Source organism: Zea mays, chromosome 7 (assembly GCF_902167145.1).
Source record: "Zea mays cultivar B73 chromosome 7, Zm-B73-REFERENCE-NAM-5.0, whole genome shotgun sequence".
Lineage (NCBI taxonomy): Eukaryota > Viridiplantae > Streptophyta > Magnoliopsida > Poales > Poaceae > Zea > Zea mays.
In genome coordinates this window covers 123,428,650-123,446,215 of record NC_050102.1, presented here as the reverse complement: position 1 = coordinate 123,446,215, position 17,566 = coordinate 123,428,650, and positions in this window count along the sequence as shown.

Sequence of the window (17,566 nt, the reverse complement as noted above, 5' to 3'; positions counted from 1 at the left end):
ACTCTTCTCACTTCTGGTAGATCGGAGGTAGATAATGGTAAGCATGCCAAAGGGTGGAATTCAGTGTAGTTCGACTACATAAACTCCAGGTATATGTCCATTCAGGACCGACCTTTACCATTTAGCTTACAATGTATACCATACCAGTCAAAGGACTATCCCAAGTCAATTCAACGACTATAAGCATTTACAATTCTGAGAGATGTATGCAACACAAGCATAGAGGTCCTAGATAGGACGAGTAAAGTGGTTCGACGGGAACACACAATGGTTTTTCACACAAACATTGTGAAAAAATTCTCAGAATTACCTTTCGATGTACTCGCAACTTCGTGTTGCTAAGGTACTAGCCATTTATCTCAAAGTTCGCTTCATGCCGTTCAGCGACAAATAGCAATGTGCCAACATCTGGTTGAGCAATGTATGACTGAGATTCTAGCATTTATTCATCTGACAAGGTCTTATTGCTTACTAATAAAATCCCAATTTGTGATGTTTTATGTGCCAAAAAGGCTTTTATGCATTAATATTGAATTTCTTCAGGTTACTTCGGGTAAAACTTTATACACGAGGAGAGAGCAGAGATTTAACTTATCTGTGTTTCATTGTATTTCGATTTAATTTCCCAGATTTAATATAGTTGTTATGGTCACTTGACGATATATATAAATATACGATGTCACACAACACAATCAAACAAAATATAGAGTGAAAACAAAATTGTTTACTAAGGTTGCATATAATGTGACTTCAGGACCTTTAACAACCCACCACAATCCACGCGAGTACAAGCTCTAGCATATCTGACGTCAACGCGTGTGCAGCCATCAGGGCTACGACAGTATAGCAAGCCTTCGTAATAAGCGCAACAGGCACAATTATGGCTCGGTGATTAGGGTACACGATAAATCCACACAATGTGCGCAACAGGCGCAATTGTGGCTCGCGGCAGACAGACATTGCCTACAGGGCATGCAAAAAATACGCGACTCAACGATGGCGGTCTGACTCAACGGGAGCGATCCGATTAATGGAGAGCGTGACATAGCAATCATATGACGCAGCCAAGTTCGAACGACACAAATATTGCATCGTGTTGCCAGGGCGCAGTCAATATTCAGCTAATGCCATAACTTAGCCGATTATCAATGCAGCCTGATCGGCGTGTCTGAGTACCCATTATACAATTTAATCGCTCGACGTGAGTCCAAAAGCTCAACACGTCATCAATATTTAGAGTGATCTGAGTCTGCGCAGTATAGTCTGCACACACATTTTAATAATTTTCTGCTAATTATTTACTACGGGAAATAATTATTAATGCAGAAAAAATGAACACCATAATTAATATACGAACATAACACATCATGTGTAAAAGACATTTTTCCATATTTAAACATGCATTTTCAACTAATTATTTACTGAATGAAATAATTAATTAAATAAAAACTGCTAACATGCTTTATTCTATTCTTTGGAGCGGCATGCAGATGCAACCTGTAACATGCACTCAAGACAAAAAAAAGGATAATCAACGCAAGGAACTAAGAATACGTGTGCATGCGAGGCTGGTGGCCACGAGTACCAATTATCAGAAGCTGCATGCGATGCATGCACTTTATTTGACTGTGTCACGTGCTCCCGACACGCGTACAACCACGGAAGTAGGATCTTGACTTTGATTATCGGCACGCCATCGCTCGGGTCCACACAAAAAAATAGGGACCGATTTGTTTCCTCACGAGGCGTCGCCGCGCCACCTCCACCTCGCTTCCTCGTCCGCCAGGAGCAGCACCGACGCGACGTGAGTCAGCAGCTGCGAGGCTGTGGAGCATGCAATGTAGTAGCAGGCTACAGGCCAGGCCGCAAATGTGCGGCGCGGCACAGCCCAGCGCATGCGTGGCTTCTGGCGCCGGCGAGGAAACCAGCCAACCGACGCGGGCGCTTCCGGCACGAGCGAGGCCCAGAGCGGACGTAGCACCATGACGGTGATGGCTAGTTCGTGGCGTACAGATCGTAGCGCGTGTACACAAGCAGATCAAGAACAATAGATCTAACTGAAGCATACCGCTCGAATGTGTAGAGGGGAATCGAAGCCTCTCGCGTAGGAGAGTTCGGCTAGGCCAAAGACCTGCCGACTTGACGGAGAGTTGATGCAGATCTGATCTTACAGTAACGTCGAGGTAGAGCGTGCTGATAACGTGTTGAGAACTACGTTACCACGGATCACCAGATCCGCACTCTTCCCTCCCGTCAGCATATTAGGCGCGAGAAGTCGTGGAAGACCCGTATCCCTTCCCAGAAGCACGGCAGTGAAACACAAGAGACACAAGATGTAGGGTTGGGCCTCTGGCCTCTTTCTCTTCTCTGTATTATGAGGGGGTGTACAGGTTCCTTATATAGAGATGTGAGACCCCTCAGGGGCAAAGCAGGTATTTGCCCACATAACTCTAACTAAGGTTACTTAACACAGGGGACCCATCGTCCCTGTTTCAGGATTGGGTCGTGCATGTTAGTTATAGGTGGACTAGTGGCTATGATTTCTATATACTCTCTCTATTCCACAATAGAAGTCGTTTTAGACCTTCAACAAATTCATTGATATATGTGTTTTGTAGTGCCTAGATTCATTGGTATTTATTTGAATATATACATAAAAAAGACCTAAAACGACTACTGATTTGGTACAAACAGATAAATTTTATTTAAATAGATACAATGCATCATTGGCATAGTTCCTAACACTAAATATTGTAACTCTGGTCACAAATGAACACTCCCATAATGCTAAGACGTTCTTAGCATGTAACTTCAATAGCTAAACTTAAGGGAGTAAATTAGCAACAACAAGAGGTTTACCGGGATGACAAAGACAAGGGTCTTGTCAGAGTCGGTCTCGGCCGTGCCAAGGATGTCGTAGCCACAAAGCGTGGAGCAAAGAGGCGTGTTAGGGGTCTGTTTGGTTTCCTACTTAAGGTGCCACAATCTACCTAACCTTAGTTGCTCGAACTAAAAAACTAAGCTTAAGCAGAATAATGGAAAGTGGTGCTTTATAGTAGTAGAGAATAGAAGAGTTCTATTATAATGAATAATAAGAGAATAACTCCACTATTATCTCATATATCTATGTAGGAAGGAAATGGAAACAAGTTTTCTATATCTTCTTTACATCTACATTTTTGAAGAGAGAGTTTGACGCTCGAATTCAGGATTTATGACGGTGTCATTACTTAACACGTTGTCAACACAACCCTACCAAAATATTGTTGTGGGTCATATTTATTTCAAATCTCGGTTAAGCTGGTAGGTCTACCAATCTCGTCGAAATGTTCTATGCGATATGCATTGTTTTTCACTAAAACAAAAGGCACATTATATCATTTTTATCCATTATAAACCTATATTATAGTAAATCTATTTTAAACTAGATTGAAATACATATGGAGGCTATGTTCATCTGGATAGTTGTTTAGATAGACTGAATCTATGGAAAAGTATCCTTGGCTACATTTGTTGCATGACATATTATCGCATCCACCACAGCTTGTCGCAACCACATCACTATGCGATGTTAGAGATATAGATAGAATCCTACTCTTATACGAGTCCTAACATTGTAGTACTACACATAGAGTCATCCTTGAATATGTTATATGGAGTTGTGTCTCTGGTATATTGATGACTGCTATGTCAGTTATAACTCAACTTGTATCATGCCTATATAATGAAGCTTGCACGATGGTTCATGTCACACTCGGTTTTAGAAGGCAAAACGAATGCGAACTATGTACGTGTCAAGATCAGAACTCACATACATAGCGATTACATAAATGATTCATCATTACACAGTGCTCGAATATAATAACATAAAGAATATTTAAACTTATTACAGTCTGATGTCGAAGACATCCACATAGTTTTAGACTTCACAATGATCAAAGTGCTTAAAATGGAACGTAGCTAAATAAAGGGCCTACCACTTGCAACTGATCGGGGGATAACGCTAATCTAGTTCTAGAACTCGTCGTAGTCTTGGAACTCCTGGAAATCCACCTTGTTGCCTTCTTCTCCTGAGCAAAGGTTGCAATGTGAACAAACTAGTGTTTATGTGAAAGCAATGGCAAGTACACATCATCGTACTCAGCAAATGCCTCGTTTGGATGAGGTGGGCTAGCTTTATGTGGGGTTAGGCTTAAAGCAATTGCTTTTAATACATAAAGTTTTATCATTAATATAAGTTAGGTTTTAACACTAATCCTAAACTATTAGCCCACGTAATATCTCCTCATAGAGGAAATATTAGTTCTTATATTCATGTTCATCGTAACCAAAACCACCATATAATCATCACCATTATATCTTTACTCAAAGAGGCCCAAGGCCACTCTTAACCGTGAGCACAACTGATATACCAGTTTGTTAACCCTCTATAGAGGTCGCACACTTTACCCATGAGTTGTGATCCCTTTTGCCTCGGGTCGATCAAACCCTTAAACACTTCAAAGGTGAGTCGGCAAGGTCTCACTATGTAGCCTTTACAAAAATTCCCCAAAGGTATAGTCGCATGTTAGGTTTCTCCAGTTTGATGAACATAGTACCTCTCCACAAGGGGTGACTAACAAAAGCAAATGAAAGAACCCCAACACCCAGCCTCAGCGGAGCAAGCACTATGACTGGACCCCATTGACAGCAGGACGACGAAGTAAACTACAACTCAGGTTCCTCTAATTAATTATCTAAGGGTGTCCCATACCACCGTCATGCTGCATTGTTTTCCTATAACACCATGTCACTCCCAAACAGGCGGTACTAACTCCTGGCAGCCTTTAGGACCATAGACCATCCCCACAGACTAACACAAGTCTGTTGTGCGCACTTTCTCCTCACCTGTGCGCACCTAGGAAAACTTTCCGGTCGGTCACCCATCCCAAGATTTCTCTAGGCCAAGCACGCTTAACCTAGAGCTTCTTTCGAGACAGGCTTCCGAAAAAAGATGCACCTTTTTGGTACGAGTACTCTATTTGTTCTATTAAGCCTTGGGCCAGGATATCACCATCCACTAAGGCCAGGATATCACAATCCACCCCCCTAGAAGACCGACGTCCTCATCGACCAACCCCAAGCTAGGAACCTCCCCTCTTGTCCATGTCTATGTGTCTAGTGCCATCATATGCCATGTGAAAGTCGCCTAGAGTGGGGGGTGAATAGGCGTAATCTAAAATTTACAACTTTAAACACACACTACAAGCCAGGGTTAGCGTTAGAACTTAAATCAAGTCCGGGAGAGAGGGGAAAACAAATCAAATGGAAATCAAGCGAATGAACACGGTGATTTGTTTTACCGAGGTTCGGTTCCAAAGAACCTAATCCCCGTTGAGGTGGTCACAAAGACCGGGTCTCTTTCAACCCTTTCCCTCTCTCAAACGGTCACTTAGACTGAGTGAGCTTTCTCCTTAATCAAATGGGTCACTTAGACCCCGCAAGGACCACCACACACTTAGGTGTCTCTTGCTTTGATTACAAGTCTCTTTGGAACAAGAATGAGGAAGGAAGAAAGCGATCCAAGCAACAAGAGCGCAAATGAACACGAACACACTCTCTTTGTTCTATTAAGCCTTGGGCCAGGATATCACCATCCACTAAGGCCAGGATATCACAATCCTAGCATCGTGGATGCCTTTTTCACTCTTCTGAATAATTTCTTGCGCCATTTCTCGGCCGCCGTTGTCCCAGATATCAGTGAAGAATTTTCCGCCAACCATGCTTGCTTCGGCTGAGGGGTCTTTCATGTCTTCGGAGGACAAGGCAGCTTCAGACTGCGCTAAGAATTTTACATGCTCGCAACCTCTCCTTTCCAGAACAGTAGCAATTCCTCTAGCACCCGAAAAAGCGCATATGTCACTACGACTATTCAGGATTTCCTCGAAGGCCTCTGCTTCGTGACTGATCCCCCTTGAGAAATTCTCTTCGCTAGAGAATGCGCCAACGTTGGTGAAGCTGGATTTTATCTTTTTAACGCATTCTATGGATTTAACATAGCATTTTCTCTGGGATGCACGAAGCTCCTTAACGCTTACCGCTAAATGATTGGCCAATTGATCACTAAGCTCTCGTTTCGTCTCTTCAAGTATACGTTCTTCTTTGGCTCTAGCCAGCTGTTTCTGAAGATCTTTAATTTCACGTTTTTGGGCTTCGGCCTGGGCCTTTGAGGCAGCTTCGTCCTTTTTTATCTTGTCCACCAATGTAAGCAGAATTTTATCCTTTTCCAGAGCTTCGTTTCTCAGCTTAATGACCTCTGATCGTAGGTTGTTGAAAGCAATATTATAGCTCTCGTCTTCAGCATTCTTTTGCGCTCTTAACGCGTTGCTTAGTATTAAACCCTATATGTAAAAGAGTTGGTATAAGAATAAAAGAATGATTTACAAGTTATAAAATTTCCAAACACGCAGTTCTCATACCTTCAGGCTATTGTATGCAAGGCTATCTGCAAGATCCTCCTTTGTCATAGCGCATAATCCAGCTTCAAGCTTCGGAAACCCCATACTCCTAGCCATCTCCCGGCAGACAGATAATTCTTTGTTGTCAGGAAGGCAGTATAGGAAGTCATCCTCGTCTGTCCCATTAAACACTAATGCCCCCTTCGGGTATTTCAATTCCCTGGCATAGTGACTAGCTTCATAAATCTCTTCTTCAGATAGTTTTTTCCCCGAAGCATGACGCACAATGTAATCTTGTATTTTGGAAGATGCTTCGGGGGCAGCGGTATCAATTTCTTCAACCAAAGTAGGCTCTGACATTTTTATTCCTTCGGTTGCCTTTGCAATTTGTTTCTTCTGCTTCCAAAAGTGTTACTTTGGTTGGTTCTGAAGGCCCGGTTTCAACTCCAGTCTGTTGCTTCGGAGCTTCGGCAACGGATACTTCAGCAAGCGCCTCAGAAGTTTCAGTAGTCTTCTTTGGGGTTGTGCTTGGAAGTTTAATTGTTTCCAAAACATCTAACACATTAACCATCCTTTTTCTTTTTGGGGTCACTATTGGCCCCTTTTTAATTTTTGCTGCTTCAATTTCTTCTGAAGGACTTAAAATTTCTGATATTTTCAATTCCTCAGCTGATGTTTTCACTTCTTCCGTTTTTGGTTCTTCCATCTTTTCTATCAACGGCATTTCGGCCACTTCTTTGACTTCTGGCTGTAGGGTTGGCTCTTTAGCTTCGGTGGCCAAAGAAGTCTCACCGGCGAACTCAGGCACTGTGGCCAGTTCAATATAACGTGGCCGGTGTGTGAGAACTTTTACCCTTTTCCTCTTCGGCACCGGCTCACTAGGAGCGGCTGAAGTAGTTTCCTTCGCAGAAGAAGTACTCTTTCTTTTTTGACCACGCACTGGATAGTGGTAGTCGGGGTACACGAACCCAATGGCGTCAAACACTCGGTTCAGTCTCTTCTTTTTTCGGCCTCCGAAGGCTGCTGACAACGCAGTATCTTCGGCCTTTGAATATACCCCAAGTAGTTCATCACTTACAGTTTCAATGCTTTTTAACCAGTCATCATCTGGCTCAACGAATTTATCTCCGAACTTAAAAGTGTACTTTAGCCTGACTAGTCCACCTTCGTCAGCCTCTTTAATAGTCTCCTGCGGCATCTCCCATTTTTCCGCAAGTGGCCATACTCTGAAGGCAATATGTTCCTGGACCAAGTCCCTAGTCCCAATAAAAGAGCAAACAACTCCGAAGGCTCTCTGGCATTCTTCGGCTAATTCATTCATTTCCACATTCGGGCCTCCACAGGCCGAAGCGTTGCCAGATAGGACGCATAATAATCTTCTTTATATCTTCTCGTAATGTCAAGTCATTCTTCACGTAAAACCATTCCGTCATCCAGTCACCAGGCCACCTCTTTCGAAAGGTCGGCACTGGGCAGCTTGATCCAGACCGGGAGCCGAAGCTGTAGCACCCAAAATTGTTGTGATACTGTTCCTTACCCCAGGGTTTTGTCTCGTATATCAATTCGTGTATGTTGCAGAAACTTTTCGCATCAGGTTCCAGGCCTTGGCTTCTGACGGCCCACACGAAGATATTCATCCTTATGATTGCTTCGGGGGTAAGCTAGTGAAGGTAGATTTCAAATATCTTCAGCACCTCTACAACAAAGCTGCTCAGGGGAAATTGTAGTCCAGCTTTCAAGAAGCTTCGAAATATTACGACTTCATTTTCCTCAGGAGTTGGACAAGTCTTCTCTCCTTCGTCGGCCCTCACAACGAACAAGTCCCGGAAATATCTTCCCCTCATGTTGATAAGATGATTTTCTTTAATACTTGATTTGCCGAAAACCGCATGGCTTGGTCGCCAGGGTCGATCTTCGGACTCTTCACCTCCACTATCCACATCATAGCTGTCGCTGTCGCTAGTATCTTCAGATAAACCCTCCAAGATTTCTTTAGTAATCTTCTCTGTATTAGTCTTCGACATAGATTGAAGAAAACCCAGATGCATCTCCTCAGAAAGACTTAGCTTCGAATCACCCGAATCACCAACAACTTTTTTACCTTCAGACATCTTTCCAAACGCTGAAAAGCGCTCTCTAAACCGAAGCTTTAAAATCTAAAAGGCCAAGCAAGTGTTGTTGCGTGTAGGTCAAAGATTGGGTGAGTAAAAACGGTTGGCAAGAGAGCGTACCAAATAACTCGGGATGAGCTCTTATTTATACGCCCAGAGCGTTGAAAACTGGAGGGTCCCGCTTGTCAAAGACTGATTGCTATTCTAGCAAAGGGAAGGTGTTTTTTCGGACCTTCGGCTTAAGGCCTTCGTCCATGTCGCAATATGAATTTATCAATACAGCAAATTAATATTGCGAGGGGCTACTGTTGGGGGCCTTCGGCTTCCGAAGGTCCTCAAAAACATGATTTAACAATGTTTTCCAAGTGAAATGTGTGAGCAGGTATCTTCAGAATTGGATTACGAGCACATAAGATTATGGTTAAGACGAAGCTTAGTTGAGCCAGCAATCACGACGAAGGATAAGGTGATCACGAAGCTATGCACAGAAGAGCTTCGGCATAACGGCGGAAAGGGAAACCGACTTAAAGATGAAAAGCCAGATTAGACCTCGAAGAGTTACTATAGAGTTATTGATAAATGTAAAGGGCATTAATGTAATTTTGCATGGGCTGCGACCCGTGCCTATAAATAGATGAACAGTACTCCCGTACTGTTCACGCTGACTTGGCATTCACTTTTGGCGTCATATTTGTATTTTCACTCCTTCAAGCCGAAGGTACATTTGTAATTTAATATTGTTTGTACTAATAATATAAATGGAAATATATTAATAATAATGTTTATAAAAGATCATATTACTTTCTGTACTTTGTATGAATGTTCTTTACTCCTCATCATGGTCGGGAAGACATAGCTTTCATAACCTTCGTCCTAGATTCATTATATCCAAAGGGAAATAATGACCCGAAGGACGAAGGGATTTGACATTTAACATTTTATGTTGCCTTGTTCTTGATTCATAGCATTTGAGAACAAGTCCCCAACACAAGGCTTCCACTCCACTCTATCGGTATCATTTACCCTTCGCCATCACTCCACATCACTCTCAATTTGGTATAATCTTTCACTCATATTTACTTGTACCAATGAGGGAGAAAGTAAACAGGGCTCTCAAAAGACTCCATTTTTGGCGATTAATGCCAAAGGGGAGAAATATTAAGCCCAAAGCAAAAGGACCGCATCACAAATTTTTGAAATAATGATTTAAATGTTTGCAATGATTCTATTTCCTGTCTTAGAGATGAAAATGCCATATTACATGCTAAGATAGAAGAATTAAATGCTTGCAAACTCTCTACATCTACTGTTGATCATGTTACTATTTGTACTAGATGTAGAGACATTAATGTTGATGATATTCATGATCACCTAGCTTTAATTAAACAACAAAATGATCATATAGCTCAATTAACTAGTAAAATAAATTAGCATGAGATAGAAAATGAAAAATTTAAATTTGCTAGAAGCATGCTCTATAATGGGAGACGTCCTGGCATCAAGAATGACATTGGTTTCCAACAGGGAAGCAATGTCAAGCTTAATGCCCCTAAAAGATTATCTAATTTTGTTAAGGGCAAGGCTCTCATGGTTTAGGATAACGAGGGCTATATTTTATATCCTGCTGGTTATCCCGAACACAAAATTAGGAGGATTCATGCTAAGAAGTCTCATTCTGTTTCTCACCATGCTTATATGTATAAGAATGAGACAGGAAAAATCACAAACCCAAGAGACCTTGAAAGGATTCTTGAGACGAGCTCAAAATGAGTTCAGATTGAGAATCAAGAAAATAAGAAGCGATAATGGGACGAAGTTCAAGAACTCTCAAATTGAAGGCTTTCTTGAGGATGAGGGAATCAAGCATGAGTTCTCTTCTCCCTACACACCCCAACAAAATGGTGTAGTGGAGAGGAAAAATAGAACTCTACTGGACATGGCAAGGACCATGCTTGATGAGTACAAGACTCCGGACCGGTTTTGGGCTGAGGCAATTAACACCGCCTGCTACTCCATCAACCGGCTCTACCTTCACCAAATCCTCAAGAAGACATCATACAAACTCCTCATCGGTAAAAAGCCTAATGTTTCATATTTTATAGTCTTTGATAGCAAATGTTTTATTTTTGTTAAAAGAGGTAGAAAATCTAAATTTGCTCCTAAGGTTGTAGAAGGCTTTTTACTTGGTTATTGAAAGTCGCCTAGAGGGGGGGTGAATAGGGCGAATCTGAAATTTATAAACTTAAGCACAACTACAAGCCGGGTTAGCGTTAGAAATATGAACGAGTCCGAGAGAGAGGGCAAAAACAAATCGTAAGCAAATAAAGATTGAGACACAAGGATTTGTTTTACCGAGGTCCGGTTCTCGCAAACCTACTCCCCGTTGAGGTGTTCACAAAGACCGGGTCTCTTTCAACCCTTTCCCTCTCTCAAACGGTCACTTAGATCGAGTGAGCTTCTCTTCTCAATCAAATGGAAAACAAAGTTCCCGCAAGGACCACCACACAATTGGTGTCTCTTGCCTTAGTTACAATTGAGTTTGATCACAAGAAAGAATGAGAAACAGAAGCAATCCAAGCGCAAGAGCTCAAATGAACACAAGTCACTCTCTCACTAGTCACTATTTGATTTGGAATGAACTAGGGACTTGGGAGAGGATGTGACCTCTTTGGTGTGTCTTGCATTGAATGCTATAGCTCTTGTAAGGTGTAGGAAGTTGGAAAACTTGGATCACATGAATGTGGGGTGGTTGGGGGTATTTATAACCCCAACCACCAAAAGTGGCCGTTGGGAGGTTGTCTGTCGCATGGCGCGCCGGACAGTCCGATGCGCTAGCCACGTCAGCCGGCCGTTGGGTCCTGACCGTTGGAGCTCTGACTGGTGGGGCCTCTGGGCTGTCTGATGGTGCACCGGACAAGTCCTATGACTGTCCGGTGCACCTTCTGCGCGTGCTCTGTCCTCTGCGCTTGCAGGCGCGCATTAAATGCGTTGCAGTCGATCGTTGCATGCGAAGTAGCCGTTGCTCCGCTGGCACACCGGACAGTCCGGTGAATTATAGCGGAGCGGCCTCCCATTTTCCCGAAGGTGAGGAGTTCAGCGTCGAGTTCCCTGGTGCACCGAACACTGTCCGGTGGCACACCGGACAGTCCGGTGCGCGAGACCAGGGTGCCTTTTGGGATGTCTTTAGCTCTCTTTATTTGAACCCATCTTTGGTCTTTTTATTGGCTTGTTGTGAACCTTTGACACCTGTAGAACTTATAGACTAGAGCAAACTAGTTAGTCCAATTTATTTGTGTTGGGCAATTCAACCACCAAAATCAATTTAGGAAAAGGTGTAAGCCTATTTCCCTTTCAATCTCCCCCTTTTTGGTGATTGATGCCAACACAAACCAAAGCAAATATAGAAGTGCACAATTGAACTAGTTTGCATAATGTAAGTGCAAAGGATACTAAGAATTGAACCAATAAATTTTCATAAGATGCGCATGGATTGATTTCTTTATTTTTAACATTTTGGACCACGCTTGCACCACATGTTTTGTTTTTGCAAAATATTTTGTAAATTCTTTTCAAAGTTCTTTTGCAAATAGTCAAAGAATAAATGAGTAAGATTTTGAGAAGCATTTTCAAGATTTTAAATTTTCTCCCCTGTTTCAAATGCCTTTTCCTTTGACTAAACAAAACTCCCCCTCAATAAAATCCTCCTCTTAGTGTTCAGGAGGGTTTTAGATATTAGTTTTTGAAGAGGGTGTTCCAATTTGAAATTCTATCAAAATAAGATACCAATTGAAGAATTTATCATTTCAAAATCTTTTCGTAACTCACATTTTGAAAATTAGTGGTGGTGCGGTCCTTTTGCTTTGGGCTAATACTTTCTCCCCCTTTGGCATGAATCACCAAAAACGGATACTAGAGTGAAATATAAGCCCTTTTAATTACTTTCTCCCCCTTTGGCGAACAAAATATGAGTGAAGATTATACCAAAGACGGAGAGCGGAGTGACGGCGAAGGATGAGTAATTCGATGGAGTGGAGTGGAAGCCTTTGTCTTCGCCGAAGACTCCAATTCCCTTTCAATCTATGACTTGGTTTGAAATACACTTGAAAACACATTAGTCATAGCATATAAAAGAGACATGATCAAAGGTATATTAATGAGCTATGTATGCAAGACATCAAAAGAAATTCTGAGAATCAAGAATATTTAGCTCATGCCTAAGTTTGTTAAATGTTTGTTCATCTAGTGGCTTGGTAAAGATATCGGCTAATTGTTCTTTGGTGTTAATATATGCAATCTCGATATCCCCCTTTTGTTGGTGATCCCTTAGAAAATGATACCGAATGGCTATGTGTTTAATGCGGCTATGCTCAACGGGATTATCCGCCATGCGGATTGCACTCTCATTATCACATAGGAGAGGAACTTTGGTTAATTTGTAACCATAGTCTCTAAGGGTTTGCCTCATCCAAAGCAATTGCGCGCAACAATGGCCTGCGGCAATATACTCGGCCTCGGCGGTAGAAAGAGCTACAGAATTTTGCTTCTTTGAAGCCCAAGACACCAGAGACCTTCCCAAGAACTGGAAGTCCCCGATGTGCTCTTTCTATTAATTTTACACCCCGCCCAATCGGCATCCGAATAACCAATTAAATCAAATGTGGATCCCCGAGGGTACCAAAGCCCAAACTTAGGAGTATAAACTAAATATCTCAAGATTCGTTTTACGGCTGTAAGGTGAGCTTCGTTAGGGTCGGCTTGGAATCTTGCACACATGCATACGGAAAGCATAATGTCCGGTCGTGAAGCACATAAATAGAGTAAAGAACCTATCATAGACCGGTATACCTTTTGATCTACGAATTTACCTCCCGTGTCGAGGTCGAGATGCCCATTGGTTCCCATGGGTGTCTTGATGGGCTTGGCATCCTTCATCCCAAACTTGTTGAGTATATCTTGAATGTACTTTGTCTGGCTAATGAAGGTGCCTTCTTGGAGTTGCTTCACTTGAAATCCCAAGAAGTACTTCAACTCCCCCATCATAGACATCTCGAATTTCTGTGTCATGATCCTACTAAATTCCTCACATGTAGATTCGTTAGTAGACCCAAATATAATATCATTAACATGAATTTGGCATACAAACAAATCATTGTCAAGAGTTTTAGTAAATAAAGTGGGATCGACCTTTCCGACTTTGAAGCCATTAGCGATAAGAAAATCTCTTAGGCATTCATACCATGCTCTTGGGGCTTGCTTGAGCCCATAAAGCGCCTTAGAGAGTTTATATACATGGTTAGGGTACTCACTATCTTCAAAGCCGGGAGGTTGCTCAACATAGACCTCATCCTTGATTGGTCCATTGAGGAAGGCACTTTTCACGTCCATTTGATAAAGCTTAAAGCCATGGTAAGTAGCATAGGCAAGTAAAATGCGAATTGACTCAAGTCTAGCTACGGGTGCATAGGTTTCACCGAAATCCAAACCTTCGACTTGTGAATATCCCTTGGCCACAAGTCGAGCTTTGTTCCTTGTCACCACACCATGCTCATCTTGCTTGTTGCGGAAGACCCACTTGGTTCCTACAACATTTTGATTAGGACGTGGAACTAAATACCAAACCTCATTCCTCGTGAAGTTGTTGAGCTCCTCTTGCATCGCCATCACCCAATCCGAATCTTGGAGTGCTTCCTCTACCCTGTGTGGCTCAATAGAGGAAACAAAAGAGTAAAGCCCACAAAAATGTGTAACACGAGATCTAGTGGTTACCCCCTTATGAATATTGCCGAGGATGGTGTTGACGGGGTGATCTCGTTGGATTGCTTGGTGGACTCTTGGGTGTGGCGGTCTTGGAACTTGTTCATCTTCCTCATCTTGATCATGGGCATCTCCCCCTTGATCATTGCTCTCCCCTTGAGGTGGCTCAATTTCTTGATCTTCTCCTTCATCATTTTGCGCCTCATCCTCATCTTGGGTTGGTGGAGATGCTTGCATGGAGGAAGATGGTTGATCTTGTGCATTTGGAGGCTCTTCGTATTCCTTAGGACACACATCCCCAATGGACATGTTCCTTAGCGCGACGCACGGGGCCTCTTCATCATCTAGCTCATCAAGATCAACTTGCTCTACTTGAGAGCCGTTAGTCTCATCAAACACAATGTCACAAGAAACTTCAACTAGTCTAGAGGACTTGTTAAAGACTCTATATGCCCTTGTGTTTGAATCATATCCTAGTAAAAAGTCTTCTACAGCCTTAGGAGCAAATTTAGATTTTCTACCTCTTTTAACAAGAATAAAGCATTTGCTACCAAAGACTCTAAAATATGAAACATTTGGCTTTTTACCGGTTAGGAGTTCGTATGATGTCTTCTTGAGGATTCAGTGTAGATACAACCGGTTGATGGTGTAGCAAGCGGTGTTGACCGCCTCCGCGCAAAACCGATCCGAAGTCTTGTACTCACCAAGAATGGTCCTTGCCATGTCCAATAGAGTTCGATTCTTCCTCTCCACTACACCATTTTGTTGTGGCGTGTATGGAGAAGAGAACTCATGCTTGATGCCCTCCTCCTCAAGGAAGCCTTCGATTTGTGAGTTCTTGAACTCCGTCCCGTTGTCGCTTCTTATTTTCTTGATCCTCAAGCCGAAACTCATTTTGAGCCCGTCTCAAGAATCCCTTTAAGGTCTCTTGGGTATGAGATTTTTCCTGCAAAAAGAACACCCAAGTGAAGCGAGAATAGTCATCCACAATAACTAGACAGTACTTACTCCCGCCGATGCTTATGTAAGCTATCGGGCCGAATAGGTCCATGTGTAGGAGCTCGAGTGGCCTATCAGTCGTCATGATGTTCTTGTGTGGATGATGAACACCAACTTGCTTTCCTGCCTGACATGCGCTACAAATCCTGTCTTTCTCAAAATGAACATTTGTTAGTCCCAAAATGTGTTCTCCCTTAAGAAGCTTGTGAAGATTCTTCATTCCAACATGTGCTAGTCGGCGATGCCAGAGCCAGCCCATGTTAGTCTTAGCAATTAAGCAAGTGTCGAGTTCAGCTCTATCAAAATCTATTAAGTATAGCTGACCCTCTAACACTCCCTTAAATGCTATTGAATCATCACTTCTTCTAAAGACAGTGACACCTATATCAGTAAATATACAGTTGTAGCCCATTTTACACAATTGAGATACAGAAAGCAAATTGTAATCTAAAGAATCTACAAGAAAAACATTGGAAATGGAATGGTCAGGTGATATAGCAATTTTTCCCAAGCCTTTGACCAAACCTTGATTTCCATCCCCGAATGTGATAGCTCTTTGGGGATCTTGGTTTTTCTCATAGGAGGAGAACATCTTCTTCTCCCCTGTCATGTGGTTTGTGCACCCGCTGTCGATGATCCAACTTGAGCCCCCGGATGCATAAACCTACAAAACAAGTTTAGTTCTTGATTTTAGGTACCCAAACGGTTTTGGGTCCTTTGGCATTAGATACAAGAACTTTGGGTACCCAAACACAAGTCTTGGAGCCCTTGTGTTTGCCCCCAACATACTTGGCAACTACCTTGCCTGATTTGTTGGTTAGCACATAAGATGCATCAAAAGTTTTAAATGAAATGTTATGATCATTTTATGCAGCAGGAGTTTTCTTTTTAGGCAATCTAGCATGGGTTGATTGCCTAGAACTAGATGTCTCACCCTTATACATAAAAGCATGATTAGGGCCAGAGTGAGACTTCCTAGAGTGAATTCTCCTAATTTTGTGCTCGGGATAACCGGCAGGGTACAAAATGTATCCCTCGTTATCCTGAGGCATGGGAGCCTTGCCCTTAACAAAGTTAGACAATCTTTTAGGAGGGGCATTAAGTTTGACATTGTCTCCCTTTTGGAAGCCAATGCCATCCTTGATGCCAGAGCGTCTCCCATTATAGAGCATGCTTCTAGCAAATTTAAATTTTTCATTTTCTAAGTCATGCTCATTAATCTTAGCATTAAGTTGAGCTATGTGATCATTTTGTTTCTTAATTAAGGCTAGGTGATCATGAATAGCATCAACATTAATATCTCTACATCTAGTGCAAATGGAAACATGCTCAACAGTAGATGCAGAGGGTTTGCAAGATTTTAGTTCAACAATCTTAGCATGTAAAATGTTATTTTCACTTCTAAGATTGGAAATTGTAACATTGCAAACATCTAAGTCTTTAGCCTTAGCAATTAATTTTTCATTATCATTTCTAAGGCTAGCAAGAGAGATATTCAATTCTTCAATCTTATCAAGTGAACTAACATTATCATCTCTAAGATTGGAAATTGAAACATCACTAACATTAGAATCAACCTTAGCAATTAATTTAGCATTTTCATTTCTAAGGTTGGTAATAATATCATGACAAGTGCTTAGCTCACTAAATAATTTTTCACATTTTTCTACTTCTAGAGCATAAGCATTCTTAATCTTAACATGCTTCTTGTTTTCTTTAATTAGGAAGTCCTCTTGAGAGTCCAAGAGTTCATCCTTCTCATGAATAGCACTAATTAATTCATTTAATTTTTCCTTTTGTTGCATGTTTAGGTTGGCAAAAAGGGTGCGCAAATTATCCTCCTCATCACAAGAGTTATCCTCATCACTAGAGGTTTCATATTTAGTGGAGGATTTTGATTTTACCTTCTTCCTTTTGCCGTCTTTTGCCATGAGGCACTTGTGGCCGACGTTGGGGAAGAGGAGTCCTTTGGTGACGGCGATGTTGGCGACGTCCTCGTCGGAGGAAGAGTCGGTGGAGCTCTCATCGGAGTCCCACTCGCGGCACACATGGGCATCGCCGCCCTTCTTCTTGTAGTATCTCTTCTTTTCTCTCCTCCTTCCCTTCTTGTCGTTGCCCCTGTCACTGTCACTAGATAATGGACATTTAGCAATGAAATGACCAGGCTTACCACACTTGTAGCACACCTTCTTGGAACGGGGCTTGTAATCTTTCCCCTTCCTTTGTTTGAGGATTTGACGGAAGCTCTTGATGATGAGCGCCATC